The sequence below is a fragment of the Doryrhamphus excisus genome, linkage group LG7 (assembly GCF_037039965.1).
Source record: "Doryrhamphus excisus strain RoL-2023G ecotype Guam linkage group LG7, RoL_Dexc_Guam_v1.1, whole genome shotgun sequence".
Classification (NCBI taxonomy): Eukaryota; Metazoa; Chordata; class Actinopteri; order Syngnathiformes; family Syngnathidae; genus Doryrhamphus; species Doryrhamphus excisus.
In genome coordinates, this window is record NC_136363.1 from 12,668,860 (window position 1) to 12,684,966 (window position 16,107).

Sequence of the window (16,107 nt, forward strand, 5' to 3'; positions counted from 1 at the left end):
GACTTTATTGTATAAGATAAATGACAATTAAAGAATACTAAAGCAATAAGATATAAAAGATAAAAGTAAATTAAATAAATTGCTGAAGTTTGGACACAGTGCCACTTATCTAACGCGGCGCCATTACCTTCAACAACCCACCCAAACTTGATTGAAAAAAGATGCCCCCCCCCCCATGGCAGAGTGCTTCTGGTTTTCCGAGGCGTGCGCCCAGTCGTCTCGCTTTAACGCTACATGACAGGCCATTAGCTCTTCGAGCAAATACCCCCCCCCCAACCCCCCCCCCGCCACTTCCAGCGCAACTCCCCGAGATGGATAGCTGAGTGCATTTGAAACCTGACAGCACACGCCACCAAAATATAGACTACTGCTGAAAGGATAAGGGTGGGGGGCTCGCCATTACGAGACACTTCACTTCATGAAGATCATTTGCACTTACTTGTGGCGGCCAGGAGGAGGAGGAAGAGGAGGAGGGTGTGCATGTGGTCAAGGGAGTCACCATTACTTCAGACCACAGAGAGCGTATAGTACGTCAATGCCAGGCCAGTCAATTGCTCGGCAACACGCATCCTTCCCTCCTAGGATTGTATAGAAAAAGTGGTGCATGCTCCTTGTGTGTTCCTCTGGCCTGAAGCCTGAGTGAGGTAGGCGTTTGGCTTGTCACATGTAAGAGTGTAAATTGATTCAGCGCATACAAACGTCTCCTCAAGCAATTTCAAGTACAGTACTTTCTGTGCGCTCAAGCTTTCCCAACGTAGGGCAAACGAGGTGGCTGTCCTACTAGGTGGAGGTGACAAGTACTAAATTGCAGCTTTTCCCACAAATAAAAAATAATGCTTTCTGAGAATTTGCAGGGGTTGCAAATGCTGTATTGTGAATAACATAACAGTGTTAACGGTGTTAAGTTGCTGTGTGATGAGTTCAAAGTTGCAAACATGCCAAATAGAAACAAAATGGTGCATGATATTGTGACTTTGACTCACTTTGTGGAAAAATATGGGGATATATATCATCAGGGCTCGACAATAACGATGGCCCGGGGCAAAATTCAGGGCAAGTAAATCCAATCAGTGATATTCCTGTCGGGCAAGTGCCCTTTGGCATGCCATACTGCCAAGAGTTTTTTTAAAAGCGGTTCTTGTTGGGTGTTGGTAAAACACTGACTGCGTAATTCTGGTGGTAATTTGCAAACCAATTCTTGCAAATCTTGAAATGGACCAATCAGAATCGTTTAGACCGTGGTCCGTAGTCCACAGTCCGTGTTTTTCTCACACCCAAAAAACCTGGATCAACCAATCAGCGATCTCTTGACTACTAAAACATCTATCATGACGTCCCTGCCAACATGGTCTAATTCTTCAACAACAGCAAAAAGTGATGAACCAGTGCCTCCTAAACAAGTATTTTATTAGCGGCAGCAAATCAAATGATGGCACAGGTGAGTGAATCACATTGCTGTGACAATTTGCAGTGGTCACAATGAAACACCACCGATTAGATCCAATACCAGGTGCTGATTTTGCACAAGCTACAAAATCTAGCGCTTCCATTTCTCTGTGTATTTTTCTCACCTTTGCTTCACAAATTATTTTTTGACCATTGAGCATTTTTTTTCTGGATTAAAAACACTTTACTAGTACACAAATGTGTCTATTCAATAATGTTTCATTGTGGCGCACAACTTATAAATAAATATCATTAACTTATAAATATCACTGCTTACTACAACTACCATGTGTAAGGTAGTATGGCATGTCATGTTAACATACATCTCTACAATTGATAATCATTTAATCTCTATTTGAGATTCTCATGTGATGCCACAAAAATTAGATGATATCATTATGGTAGTCTTTTCATTTTACATGGGGCAAGTTCGGGCAAGTAGTTCTCACCTTAAGGATTCCCTATGGGCAAGTCATTTTTGTTTTTAATGTAGAGCCCTGAGTATGTAAATGAAAATGAAATATGACCGCAAAGAATATTTAAAGTTGAAATATTGTGTCTCTGTGGGTGACAATGCAAAGCGGATGGTTGGAAATGCAAACTCCTTACAGTGTAAGCATGAGAATGCTACATTTCGTACACATTTCACACAAAAGCAGCTTGTTTTAAAGCCCAAATATTGAATTTCCTGGGGTGCAAGTACAGAAAAGTACTTTCATCACGTATATGTACACTGGCATGACCGCTCTATCCATATGTTGGCAACAAATGCAACATAATGCACGCTAGTACTACTAACAAAAATGATAATAATACCAATAATGTTGTAGGTGTATGCACAGTGAATCTAATTATTACTGCAGGAATGCTTTTCTATTTCCACTTGAAGGTGTCTTCGCCTCGTGAAAGGAAAAAGTCACTCAAGTTTACTTAAAATAGCTTTTTCCTCGCCATGGCATGCCATGTTAACATACGTTTCAGACATTCCTCCAAATACAATGCATCAGTACTATTATCTGATGAATTATCAGCATATTCGGGCAAGTTCGTGCAAGTAGTTCTCACCTTAAGGATTCCCTATGGGCAAGTCATTTTTGTTTTTAATGTAGAGCCCTGATCATACATAAATATATGATGATATGAGTTTTGGTCCATATCGAGAGACAGGAGGGAAATAAATACGCATGCATGACATTATTTTGACGCCGACAAATTTATTGAATTGTTTTTTATTTATTGTGGGGTTTAAGTGATTTATTGATGATTGTGACAGGCCAACCTGTGCCACATTTGTGATTGCTCTATGACATAAACTGTGTTCCTTATGGGGGATTTAGTTCACCGTAGGAACAAGGTGAAAGGTCAAAAAAAAAGGTCAACAGCTTCCTGGAATGGAATATTGTAAGGCTCAGAGCGTCCAGGTTATACATATCGTGTTTATCTTTTAATTCCTCCTTAATTCTGCTAAGAACACGTCGCACTCATCAGGTCTCACTGAGAACTTTGTGTACGACCGAGCGACTCTGACTCACGTGAGGTGTCGTGTATAGTCTGCGTTTTAGACGTTTAGCTGTGAAATGCACGGGAAGACGCTCTGGACCGTCTGATCGCCATTCTGGAAGCGACGGTTTGCGGATTTGCACCGACAATATCTCTGCTAATCTGCTGCAGATGTTGCAGCCGGTCTGACTCTCAGTGATCACTCAGAAACTTGATGACATCTGCAAGTTCAAAGCTGCACATTCTCGCTTGTCTTCTTCTTCCCCTGAGTGCAAAACGTAAAAAAACTCCCATCCACACCACCACCACCACCACAAACCTCTGATGATGTAATCCTCCCAAAGCTTGCACAAGGCTTCTAAGAAGCTGCTGGATTTGCAGGTTTTTTTATATTGAACTTTGCAAAAGGTTTCTCCTTGTCCCGTTTGCTGCTTGAGTGCTAATACCACCAACTCTGGGGGGGGGGTATGTTGTTGTTTACTTCTAATCCTCTGAAACAGTAGACACAGTTCCGCAAAGCCTCGTAGAAGTAGTAAGCTTGTGTCCTTGTTTGTGTGGTTAAGCCTCATTAGATGGAAAAAACGGAGGATGACCTCAGGCTTAGGAGACAGTGAAACATTTGTTAGTTGCTTCAGACTGGGGGTGGGTGGGGGGGGGGGGTGAGAACAGTATTTACTTTATCTTATCAAACACGGAGGGTTAGCAGTACTGGAGATTTCGCAAGGAATGACTCTCTGGAGCGTTGCACCATCCCTTGTAGACATCTGAGCAAATAGGTGATGTTTGCTGTGCACAACCACGCTGACAGCGACACTCTTTATGACCCGACGCTGAACTCCTATCAGTCAAAACCACTCATGAATACCTTTCACCTCACATATTTGTTCGTATTACGGCCGTGTGCGTGGGGTGGGGGGCGTTTATTTGCTCAACGGGAGTTGAGGTGTGAGGTATCTATTTGTACAATACACTTTTCATAATAAATGGATAGTACAGCAAGAACAATAGCATAATTCTCTGAGTTAATTCATTAATTTTCTACCGCTTTTTCCTCATGAGGATTGCCGGGGGTGCTGGAGCCTATACCAGCTGTCTTTGGGCGAGAGGCGGGGTACACCCTGGACTGGTGGCCAGCCAATCACAGGGCACATATAGACAAACAACCATTCACACTCACATTCATACCTATGGACAATTTGGAGTCGCCAATTAACCTAGCATGTTTTTGGAATGTGGGAGGAAACCGGAGTACCCGGAGAAAACATGCAAACTCCATACAGAGATGGCCGAGGGTACAATTGATCTCGGGTCTCCTAACTGTAAGGCCTGCGTGCTAACCATTCATCCACCAAGCAGCCCCCGTTCAATATTATGATTTTAAAAATATTTTTATATAAATTATTTATACTATTATTTTACACTACATGGTGGCACTGTTATGAAATCCCATCAATTGGACTGACTTTTTCCTCAAAGCCCCCAAAAAACACCACAACTTTAGCGCATTTTGCCAAATCACCACCAAATTTGGTACACGCCTTTAGAGAAGTGCCTAGCACATTTGTTAAATTTGAGCAAGATTGGTAAAAAAAAAACATGGCTGCATCAACCAAAACATCCTACTTACCGTATTTTCTGGACTATAAGCTGGAGCCTATCATAGCTCCCAGCTGTCTTCAGGCGAGAGGTGGGGTACACCCTGGACTGGTGGCCAGCCAATCACAGGGCACATATAGACAAACAACCATTCACACTCACATTCATACCTATGGACAATTTGGAGTCGCCAATTAACCTAGCATGTTTTTGGAATGTGGGAGGAAACCGGAGTAGCCGGAGAAAACCCACGCATGCACGGGGAGAACATGCAAACTCCACACAGAGATGGCCGAGGGTGATGACCGAACCCTGGTCTCCTAGCTGTGAGGTCTGCGCGCTAACCACTCATCCGCCGTGCCGCCCCTAGCTGAGTTAATACATTATAAAATAAAAATACCTAAATAATCAATAATAATAAAAAACACAGTTCATTTAAGTAAAGTGTGCAGATCCTTCATGATGTATCAGATCTGATGTCACCAGAATATGAACATGAACATGAGTCTCTTACGAACCTCCTCATCTCGCCTTGGTGACGCTGCCTCAGTGACGCTGCAAGAACACCAGTAGAAAAAACACACACACACAAACAGGGTGGTCTCAGGTCAGGCAGCTCTAAGTGCGATCCCTTCACACATCCACAAAAACACACCCACACCCACACCAATGTCTGCATGATTAAAAGACTGAAAGTGGGGCAGACACACACTCGGAGCTGTGTGAAATTGCCGCACTTCCTCGCAGCCAAACTGCGCGGCGTGTTACAATACACACCCCTGGCGATGTAGCAGGACCGCCGTCTGTCCCACCTTCACCTCACCTGAACCTTTGGAGCATTTACATCATAATCTCATGTTCCCTAATCCGGGTGGGAATGTCCCCACGACGTGAGGAATACCTGACGCAGGAAACACAGCAACGCAAGAGGACAGGGTGCAATGCTTCGCCTCAATTATTCATGATGAAGCCCATGAAGCATCACCAGAGATGAGCGCCAAACAAGAGATGACCGCGTTTTTAAAATAACAGCCCCCCCTCCCTCTATCCCTCTATCCTTACCTCGCTTTTATTTTTGCTTACCCAGATTCCGATCCAAGCACGCTATTGCGAATTTCCTCAAATAGCGGCTCTCGGAAGCTTATCATGCCAACGCAGAGCTGCTGAAAGATGTTTTTTGGCAGTCGTATTTACTCCCAAATGGAGCAAATGTAGATTTAAAAACAAATAAGTCCTAAAGTCGTCGCCTACTACTTTGAGCTACGATGTGTGTGTGTGTGACCTTGGTGCAATTTGTAGCCCGGCGGTGCCTTGCCGCCCGCCCATGTGCCTCGCAGGCATCCTTATAACAAGCTGCCACAAGCAAAGGAGAGCAGCAACACACTGTACCGTAAACACGCGTCATACTTTCTGATTTATTGCCTGCTAGGCTGTCAGAGGATGGCCGCACTATTAGAGACGGTTTATGTTTGCTGCGAAAAACATATCCTATATGGTGGTAGCGTTCTGCTGTTTTTAAGGATGAACTTTTTTTTTTTTTAAGGATTTAAGGATTTCATGCAAGAACACGAGCGAAGGATTCTCCACATGGCACAAGTTCTGCTATTTTTAAGCAACTTCTGTCAAAGATCCCCTAGGTGACATCAACATGCTGCTTTTTTTTAAGGCTCTACTGCAAAAACGCAGATCAAAGATTGTTAATTAGACACAAGTTCTACTGTTTTTAAGAACCTACTACAAAAACGCAGATCAAAGATTGTTACTTATACACAAGTTGTGCTGTTTTTAAGAAACTACTACAAAAATGCTAGTCAAAGATCCTGTATATGACAAAAGCACTACTGTTTTTAAGAAGCTGCTACAAAAACGCAGATCAAATATTGTTAATTAGACACAAGTTCTACTGTTTTTAAGAACCTACTACACAAACACAGATCAAAGATTGTTAATTAGACACAAGTTGTGCTGTTTTTAAGACACTACTCCAAAAATGCTAGTCGAAGATCCTGTATATGACAAAAGCACTACTGTTTTTAAGAAGCTGCTACAAAAACGCAAATCAAAGATCGTTAATTAGACACAAGTTCTACTGTTTTTAAGAAGCTACTACAAAAATGCTAGTCGAAGATCTTGTATATGACAAAAGCGCTACTGTTTTTAAGAAGCTGCTACAAAAACGCAGATCAAAGATTGTTAATTAGACACAAGTTTTACTGTTTTTAAGAACCTACTACAAAAACTCAGATCAAAAAGATTGTTACTTATACACAAGTTGTGCTGTTTTTAAGAACCTACTACAAAAATGCTAGTCAAAGATTCTGTATATGACAAAAGCACTACTGTTTTTAAGAAGCTGCTACAAAAACGCAAATCAAAGATTGTTAATTAGACACAAGTTCTACTGTTTTTAAGAACCCACTACATAAACGCAGATCAAAGATTGTTAATTAGACAGAAGTTGTGCTGTTTTTAAGAAACCACTACAAAAATGCTAGTCAAAGATCCTGTATATGACAAAAGCGCTACTGTTTTTAAGAAGCTGCTACAAAACGCAAATCAAAGATTGTTAATTAGACACAAGTTCTACTGTTTTTAAGAACCTACTACACAAACGCAGATCAAAGATTAATTACACACAAGTTGTGCTGTTTTTAAGAAACTACTACAAAAATGCTAATCGAGGATCCTGCATCTGACAAAAGCGCTACTGTTTTTAAGAAGCTGCTACAAAAACGCAGATCAAAGATTGTTAATTAGACACAAGTTGTGCTGTTTTTTACGAAGCTGCTACAAAAACGCAGATCAAAGATTGTTAATTAGTTCTACTGTTTTTAAAAACTACTACAAACATGCTAGTCGAAGATCCTGTATATGACAAGAGTGCCTTGGTTTTTTTTAGGAATCTGCAGCATTTTGTTTAATGATGTCCAGGACACAAAGAGCCGTGGCATCATGGATACCCCATGATGTCTGCCTAGCAACAAGTGGCGGATGCGTGTTTGCCCGGTTTGGTAGATAAAATCATGAAGGTTTGACTCGGGCGTGATCCTGCCTCCCTCTCTCACATGAGCTGCAGAGATCCCCGCCACCAAAACAAAACAGGCAGCCTGATCTCTTGCGTCAGGAGGTCAGAGGTCACGGATGACATGTCCGTACTCGACCAGCTTGGCCCGGAGCTACGCCTGAAGAGCTCGACAGCTCCTGCCCGTCAAGGTTTTGACGGGGTGGGCCGCCACGGAATGCTAACAGCCACGCTGCGACGTCTGCTTTGACCTTGTGACCTTGTTTATGTAACCGATTGCGAGGCTTTCACCGAGGGGAGGGGTGGATGCTTTTACGACGTGACTCGGGTGACCTGAAATGCTGCATCGCTCCCCCAGGAGAACATGCTAATCCATGCTTATTTAGCGTTCTGGTGGGAGAGACAGCTTGTGTCACTGCATGAGTGCACACCATGCTGGGAGCCATTTCCATGGCGTCCCATGTGCTAAGAGTGTGCAAAAGTCAGCAAAGCAACAATACTCTGGAGATAGTATACTTTAGAGCACCGGCTTGTATAGCATGTAGTACATGTCACGATTCGGCATCACTGTGTTGCGGTGAGACCCCAGGATGCAGAGAGCAGGACCAAATGCCGGTAAATAATATTTATTTTAAGCATTAGTTGTAGCAGCGGGAAAAAAGGCAACACAACTTGCTGGCCGACAAACGATAATAATCCCACGAAGGGAGAAGCGCACACCTGAACTAAATAATGGGACAAATTAGGCACAGGTGTGGGTAACCATGGCAACTAAGGAAAAGGAGGCAAAAGAGGAAGTCCAATACAAAAAGTTCAAAATGGAAACCAAAGCCCAAACGGGGAACTCAAACATAAACTGTCACGTGCAAACCCACACAGAGCGTGACAGTACACCCCCCTCAAGGACGGATCCCAGACGTCCGAAACAGTTCAGAGGGAAGGGTGGTGGGGGGACCGGAGGTGGGTCGCCGACGGGACCCTTCAGGGGGCCGGCCGGGGCGGCAGGCCCGGCGGAGCCAACAAGACCCCTCCACGTGATGGAGGGAATGGTTGGGACGGTAAACACCCTCCGGGGGGCGCCCTCGACCAAACGCAAGGTAGGTGTCCTCAGGGGGGCGCCCTGGGTGCAAAACCAGGGCTCCGGCCGAAAGTCTAGAGGCCGTCCGGCCCCGACGCGGAGACGGCAAAGAAGCAGGCGTCCGATCCCGACGCGAAGAAGCAGGCGTCCGATCCCGACGCGAAGAAGCAGGCGTCCGATCCCGACGCGAAGAAGCAGGCGTCCGATCCCGACGCGAAGAAGCAGGCGTCCGATCCCGACGCGAAGAAGCAGGCGTCCGATCCCGACGCGAAGAAGCAGGCGTCCGATCCCGACGCGAAGACGGCGATGAAGCAGGAGTCCGACGCGAAGACGGCGATGAAGCAGGAGTCCGACGCGAAGACGGCGATGAAGCAGGCGTCCGGTCCCGACGCGAAGAAGCAGGCGTCCGGTCCCGACGCGAAGAAGCAGGCGTCCGGTCCCGACGCGAAGAAGCAGGCGTCCGGTCCCGACGCGAAGAAGCAGGCGTCCGGTCCCGACGCGAAGAAGCAGGCGTCCGGTCCCGACGCGAAGAAGCAGGCGTCCGATCCCGACGCGAAGAAGCAGGCGTCCGATCCCGACGCGAAGAAGCAGGCGTCCGATCCCGACGCGAAGAAGCAGGCGTCCGATCCCGACGCGGCGACGGCAAAGCAGCAGGCGTGGTCCCTGCCAGAGCCTGTCCATCTGCTCCCGCAAGCCCTGCTGCTCGTCCTGCAGGTGGAGAGGGCTGTGCCTCCTCACTCCCCCAGCCGGTGGCGCCATCCTCCCCTTCCATCGGCGGGCTGGGCTGTGCTTCCACCGTAGCCCAGCAGGTGGTACCAGCCCCCCCTCTCGAAGGCGGATCCCAGACGCCGTAATCCGAGGGGGCCGAACCCAGGGCAGGGAGGAGGGAGGCTTGGAGGAGGGTCACTGGCTCCTCCAGGTCAGCAGTCCCGGCCACAGCCACTTGTTTGGTCCTGAAGCTGCGCGGCTTGGGCATGGGCGGGATCAGGGACGCCACGCAGCTTGGCATGGGAGCCGGGTCTTGAGAACCCCTCGGGCTGCGCGGCTTGGGCACGGGCGCCAGGTCTTGGGGACACCTGGGACTGCGTGGCTTAGGAACTGGAGGAATCCAAGAGGCCACGCAGCTTGGCACGGGAGCCGGGTCTTGGAAACCCCTGGGGCTGCGTGGCTTGGGAACTGGCAGAATCTGTGAGGCCACGCAGCTTGGCACGGGAGCCGGGTCTTGGAACCCCCTGGGGCTGCGTGGCTTGGGAACTGGAGGAATCTGTGAAGCCACGCAGCTTGGCACGGGAGCCGGGTCTTGTGGACACCTGGGGCTGCGTGGCTTGGGAACTGGAGGAAACTGTGAGGCCACGCAGCTTGGCACGGGAGCCGGGTCTTGGGGACACCTGGGGCTGCGTGGCTTGGGAACTGGAGGAATCCGGGGAGCCTCGCCACTTGCCACGGGAGCCGTCAGGGAACGCCCGACGGGCTGTGACTCGGCAACAGCGAGAGGGTAGTGCTGTGCAGTGGCGTGACATGGCGAGGCGGAAGAGGGCGGCCACACCTCTTGGCGACGCCATCGCGTCGGAGGGTGTGCAGCGTGTGAAGCCATCGGCACTAGCGTGTAGTCCGGCCCCCATACCATGGTCTCCAGCTCCTTCGGCGTGTACCTCGCACACGCCTGCTCCAACTCCTTGAAAAAATGCCGGGTCCACTCGTCGAACTCGACATCTCCGTCGAGTTCGTCGAAACCAGCAGAGTAGGAGGGCGGGGGTACCTTAGCTCGGCGTGGAGAGGACGAGCAGGGCTTCTTCCGGCGCCGCGGCTTGCGTCGGTGTCGCGGACGGTCTGGAGTGTTGCCGGTGGGTCCGGGACAAAACCACGCCATTGAGACGAGCGTGTCGTCCGGCCCGCGCACCGTGTTCTCCAGTTCCCAAGGCGGTCTCGCCATATCCTCGTCTTCCATGGCTTTGACAAGCTGCCAGGTCCAGAAAGCATTCTCCGCGAGGTCGTCATCTTTTGGTGGGATTATTCTGTCACGATTCGGCATCACTGTGTTGCGGTGAGACCCCAGGATGCAGAGAGCAGGACCAAATGCCGGTAAATAATATTTATTTTAAGCATTAGTTGTAGCAGCGGGAAAAAAGGCAACACAACTTGCTGGCCGACAAACGATAATAATCCCACGAAGGGAGAAGCGCACACCTGAACTAAATAATGGGACAAATTAGGCACAGGTGTGGGTAACCATGGCAACTAAGGAAAAGGAGGCAAAAGAGGAAGTCCAATACAAAAAGTTCCAAATGGAAACCAAAGCCCAAACGGGGAACTCAAACATAAACTGTCACGTGCAAACCCACACAGAGCGTGACAGTACAGCTTGTATGCAAACTAGGAGGGCACGACAATTATTGGCCGATATGAGGGAATTATGACGTCATATAGATAAATTCAAGAATATTAAAAGTACTTCTGATAACCAATAATTAAAAAAACACTCCATTGTTGCAAAATGTGCTGTGATGAGGGGACAAAAAAATGTATCACACAAAAAACCTTGTCAGCCACCAACCAAAAGTGTAAAGCAGGGGTCTCAAACTCAAACTTGGGGGCCACTGGAGCTCGGGTCTGGGTGAGACTGGGCCGCATCAGGTTTTCAAAAAAAACAAAAAACAAAACGCATTTATTAAAAACAAAAAATTTTTAAAAACTTTGCTTTGGTTCCAATTTTCTACAAGAAAAGCTCTGATAAAACATTCCACTATTCCAAATATCTTACTTTTTATTTTTCTACACAAAATAAGATGAAAAATAAATAAACAAATCAAGAATAAAGAAAATCAATCAATCAGTAATAAATAAATAAATAAATATAATAATAATAATGAAACGGCAAATAATAAAAACTTAAGAAACCACATATAGTTGGTGGTTTTTTTTTTAGATTAAAATGAACAAAGCATTATTAGAGCCCTGTAGACATGACAAAACACGACTATAGTCACATTTATACTTTTTTATTTACAACATATTGCGCAACTGCAGGGTCTTGAGACACATGCTAACTCGCAAACTAGAGAGCTAGCGACCTAAACGGTAGCCTTCAAGTTATTTCCTTTAAACTTAAATAGCCAAAAACTTACCACTTCCACACGGATAGGGAGGATAACTATTAACAGTTATTTAACCTTTAACATGAACATTAATCAAACGTAACAATTTTTTCTGGGTACATGATACCATACAGCATCCATATCAAACTTGCGCGGGCCGCACTAACATTAAACTTTCATATCAAAGCGGGGGCCTCAAACTAGTGTCCTGCGGGCCACATTTGGCCCGCGGGCTGCGTGTTTGAGACCCCTGGTGTAAAGGTTTGCCAGAGACCTCTGTTGCGTCACACCGGCTGCTCGGAACATGTGCCCAGATACAGTGCACCTTGCTGGGCCACGCCAGGTGGCTCGTCCCGCTCTATACTCTATACCATCTTCTGATGGTAGCGAAGTAGTAGTAGTAGTAATGTCATGATATTGGATTAGGACAAATCAACAGGTACACTGGTAGCATGCATGAGTGCTACCAGAACAGGGGGAGCTGCGGTTCATTAAGGTAGGGTAGTTTCCGCCGACATAAGGACCCCAAACACCAACACTAAGATGATCAGGCGCCTTGCTGAGGAAGGCGGAGGACTGGCCAAGCATGTCTCCACCAGACCTGAACCCAGTTTAGCACCCGTGCGACAACCTCAAGCTGTAGCAAGGAATTGTACCTCCGGTGAATTCCATGCCCAAGAGGATTAAGGCACAGCTAGATAACAATAGTACTCCCTCTATTTATACAATAATGTCTCTGTGTGGACAGTAAATCTGTCCTGCTACACAAGCCGTACACTGACTACTCTAAGTGCTGCATATCAAAGATGACTTTCTACAACGTTGTCTCTGGGGAAGATATCATAAAATGCTTGACGGAAGCTTTGAATGCTTGATGCTCACAATTGAGGGCATGGGAATGTGGATGGTAAAGTGACTAGATGATGGTGGTGTGTGTGTGTGTCTGTGTGTGTGAGAGAGAGAGAGGGGACCATTGAGACTTGGTAGATCAAACACAATGTATTATTACTATGCATGTGTGGGTTGCCTGTATGTCTTTTGTTTGTGGAAGTGGTGTGTGTGTTTGGGGCTTTGAAGATTCTGTATATATCTCTGTACCCCCCAACCCCACCCCCACCCCAGATGTCCACCCAGATGCCCTCACATCAAAGTTGCTGAGTAAGTTTGCCTCATGGACGGGAACCACTTGCTGCAGAGTACCGCTCATTGCATGCATCCCCGTCACGGATCACGATGCTGTGTTGTGACGTGTTGCCATGGAGACCACCACAATTAGAGCGGGGAGGCGAGAGCATTAAATAAACCAGTAGAGAGGCAAAGACAGCCTGCAGTAAACAAGGCTAGCATAGAGAACCAATCAAGGAAATAATGCAATGCTAATGTTTGCCCCCATCCCTCTTACCAACCTGTACACAGGTGTGTGTGTGTGTGTGTTTTATTTGTAATCTTATCTAATATGGGCTACACTGCACTCTTGCCTCACGCTGGTGCACGTACACACGTATGCATGAGTGGCAGCTTTGACCTTTGAACTTGCAGTACAGTTGCAGCAACCCAGACGGACTTCATCCTGTCATTCTCTGCAGTCCGCCTCTCTTTATTTCGACATATACCAATCCCATATTCTCATATTTGCAACCGTTTCAAATAAGTCAGCTCTCATAATAGCCAAGTTTCTAACGTTGATGCTGATATTAAGACTGCTTGAAAGTAGGGCAAATCATAGGAGTTGTAGTCCCAAAAATGTTCAATTCCTTTTCTACCGCTTATCCTCACAAGGCTCACGGGGGTGCTGGAGCCTATCCTAGCTGTCTTCAGGCGGGAGGCCGGGTACACCCTGGACTGGTGGCCAGCCAATCACAGGGCACATATAGACAAACAACCATTCACACTCACATTCATACCTATGGACAATTTGGAGTGGCCAGTTAACCTAGCATGTTTTTGGAATGTGGGAGGAAACCGGAGTACCCGGAGAAAACCCACGCATGCACGGGGGAGAACATGCAAACTCCACACAGAGATGGCCGAGGGTGGAATTGAACTCTGGTCTTCTAGCTGTGTGGCCAGCGTGCTAACCACTTGAACACCGTGCAGCCTAGTCCGAAAAATATGAAAATATTTCTATAAAATATTCCATCCATTAATGTAATGAATCCTAATTATGGCGGTCGGGTCTAGAAGCAGTTAATAGTGATAAATGAGGGACGACTGTACACTGTAATTCTGCAACAACGTCACATAAAGGAGTGGAACCTTACAGCTCCCACGTCTCTGACTGACAGCTGCCAGAGCTTGGTTCTTTATTTTAAGGTGTGTAGCAAAGCCTGGGAATGGTGGCTTTTTCCTCTTCTCTCCAGAATGGAGCACAAGGGAGATGATAGACTTTTCTCACGTTTGGTGCTGATAAACAGGTTTTCAGGACACATATTACTGTTAAAACATCATTAAAAAGTCACTTTTGCATAATATCAAATGCTGAATATTCATACAGGGTTATTTTACACACAGGATGACATATTGTTTGCCTACAGGCCAGTTGTTTTGGCTCACTCTCGACCAGAAAATGATTACACTGTGTTCTTTTGTGGCGTATTTATGCAGGTTTGTGTGGAACATGCCTACTTTTAACACCAAACTTCATTAACTTAAGACAAACACACTAATAATTGCAGTGTCATGTCACCTTCCGTGCGGCACCTCCAAGCACCGTTTCTGGCCTGTGGCGTGAAATCTTTTAAATACTCGATGAAGTCACATGTTTTGGTGCGCCCGCGAAGGCAAACAAGTGTGCAGACACAGCGGCAAGAATATCGCCACTGAAATGGTGTCACACGGGTGGCGTCCTTGCTAACGGGAGCATTTGGGAGACAAGACACATGCACACATATACAATCCAGGGCTGCTGAGTCAGAGGAAAAACCAGAGTGTGTGTATGTGTGTGTGTGTGTGTGTGTGCTTGCCATAGACCCAGCAGCCTCTTCCATTAATCAGATTGACAAAGTGAAACCAGGTGAGGAGTCCGTATTGATTGGCACTCCTTCCGGTCAATAGGTTGGTTTTAATTCAAGGAAAGAAGCAGGTTCGAAAGCCATTCAAGCCCACAGTTTGCAAAACAACACAAACAGCAAAGTGCGTGACAGTCACAAGTTTGGCGGTGTGAGGCTGTAATGAGTCGGCCTCGTGTTGATGGAACCACAATGCATCCCCTCTGGCAAACAGGCAGCTCGCTGTGCATGTGTGGGAGTGGCTGGAAGTCACCATGTGTGCACAAAGGGCATGTTAAGTTTGCACAGGGGTGTCATTGATTGATTGATTGATTGACAGACAAAAAAGAAAAGTAGAAATGAAATAGTAGATTGCAATATTTTTTATGTGTTTTGTATTTGTCAAAATAAATTTCCCACTAAATTTCCCAATAAAAATCCCACCCTCGGCCATCTCTGTGTGGAGTTTGCATGTTCTCCCTGTGTATGCGTGGGTTTTCTCCGGGTACTCCAGTCTCCTCCCACATTCCAAAAACATGCTAGGTTAATTGGTGACTCCAAATTGTCCATAGATATGAATGTGAGTGTGAATGGTTGTTTGTCTATATGTGCCCTGTGATTGGCTGGCCACCAGTCCAGGGTGGACCCCATAACCCCTGCGACCCTCGTGAGGATAAGCGGTAGAAAATTAATGAATGAATGAATTTCAAATCCTGTCTCGTCTGGTGACTCCCTAATCATTTGTATTTTTTTTGCCCCCTCGCAGGGAATGTTGAAAGCTCCTGCAGGTGGACAGACGGGGACACGCGGCGCAGGAACCCAGGACGCTTTCCCTCCGCTGGCGACGCCATCCACATCTGGCGACCAGATCGGCGGCACCGCTCGGGTGTCATCTCAGGACTGAACAACAACAGGCTCCGCCTCCTCCGCCCACGTCGCGCTGCCTCCTCCACTCAGGTACGTCCCGTTCAAATCTTCATCTGCTGTAACGGAGCAAAGAACGGCTGCTCCGCGAAAGGTCAGATAGACGGCGAGGGTATGAAAGGATGTGCCGTATTACGTGCACGGGTCGTAACCTTCAGCCCGTTTGACTTTTGATGATGCAGGATATGAGATGTTTGAGCACGCCAGGGGTGAAAGTTCATTACAAGCTTACTTTCTAAAGGAGTTTGGTTCACTCTTCCTCCTCAGTCGCCTCTTTGCCTCCTCTCGGTTTCCCATTGAAGCTCCTTCTTCAGTGCTTTTTATCTGCAGCTCAGCAGTCTTCTCCCCAGTTGGAGGAAGAGGAGGCTGAATAGAGGATCTGACTGAGGAAGACAATCCCTGTCTGTTCACGGGCTGCATGCATAATCTCCCCTTCCTCCTCTTTCACCCCCCTCCCTT

At 46.8% G+C, this 16,107-nt stretch overlaps 1 protein-coding gene across 2 annotated transcripts in view; it reads left to right on the top strand.

Annotated features, from left to right (window-relative positions):
* The window catches only part of atxn1a (ataxin 1a), a 61,897-nt gene that overhangs the window by 12,758 nt on the left and 33,032 nt on the right, over positions 1–16,107 (top strand). For both annotated transcript variants that reach the window (XM_058046864.2, XM_078792134.1), the window contains one exon: positions 15,491–15,681. The gene's annotated coding sequence lies outside the window, so the exon portion shown is untranslated. The remainder of the gene's footprint in view (positions 1–15,490; positions 15,682–16,107) is intronic.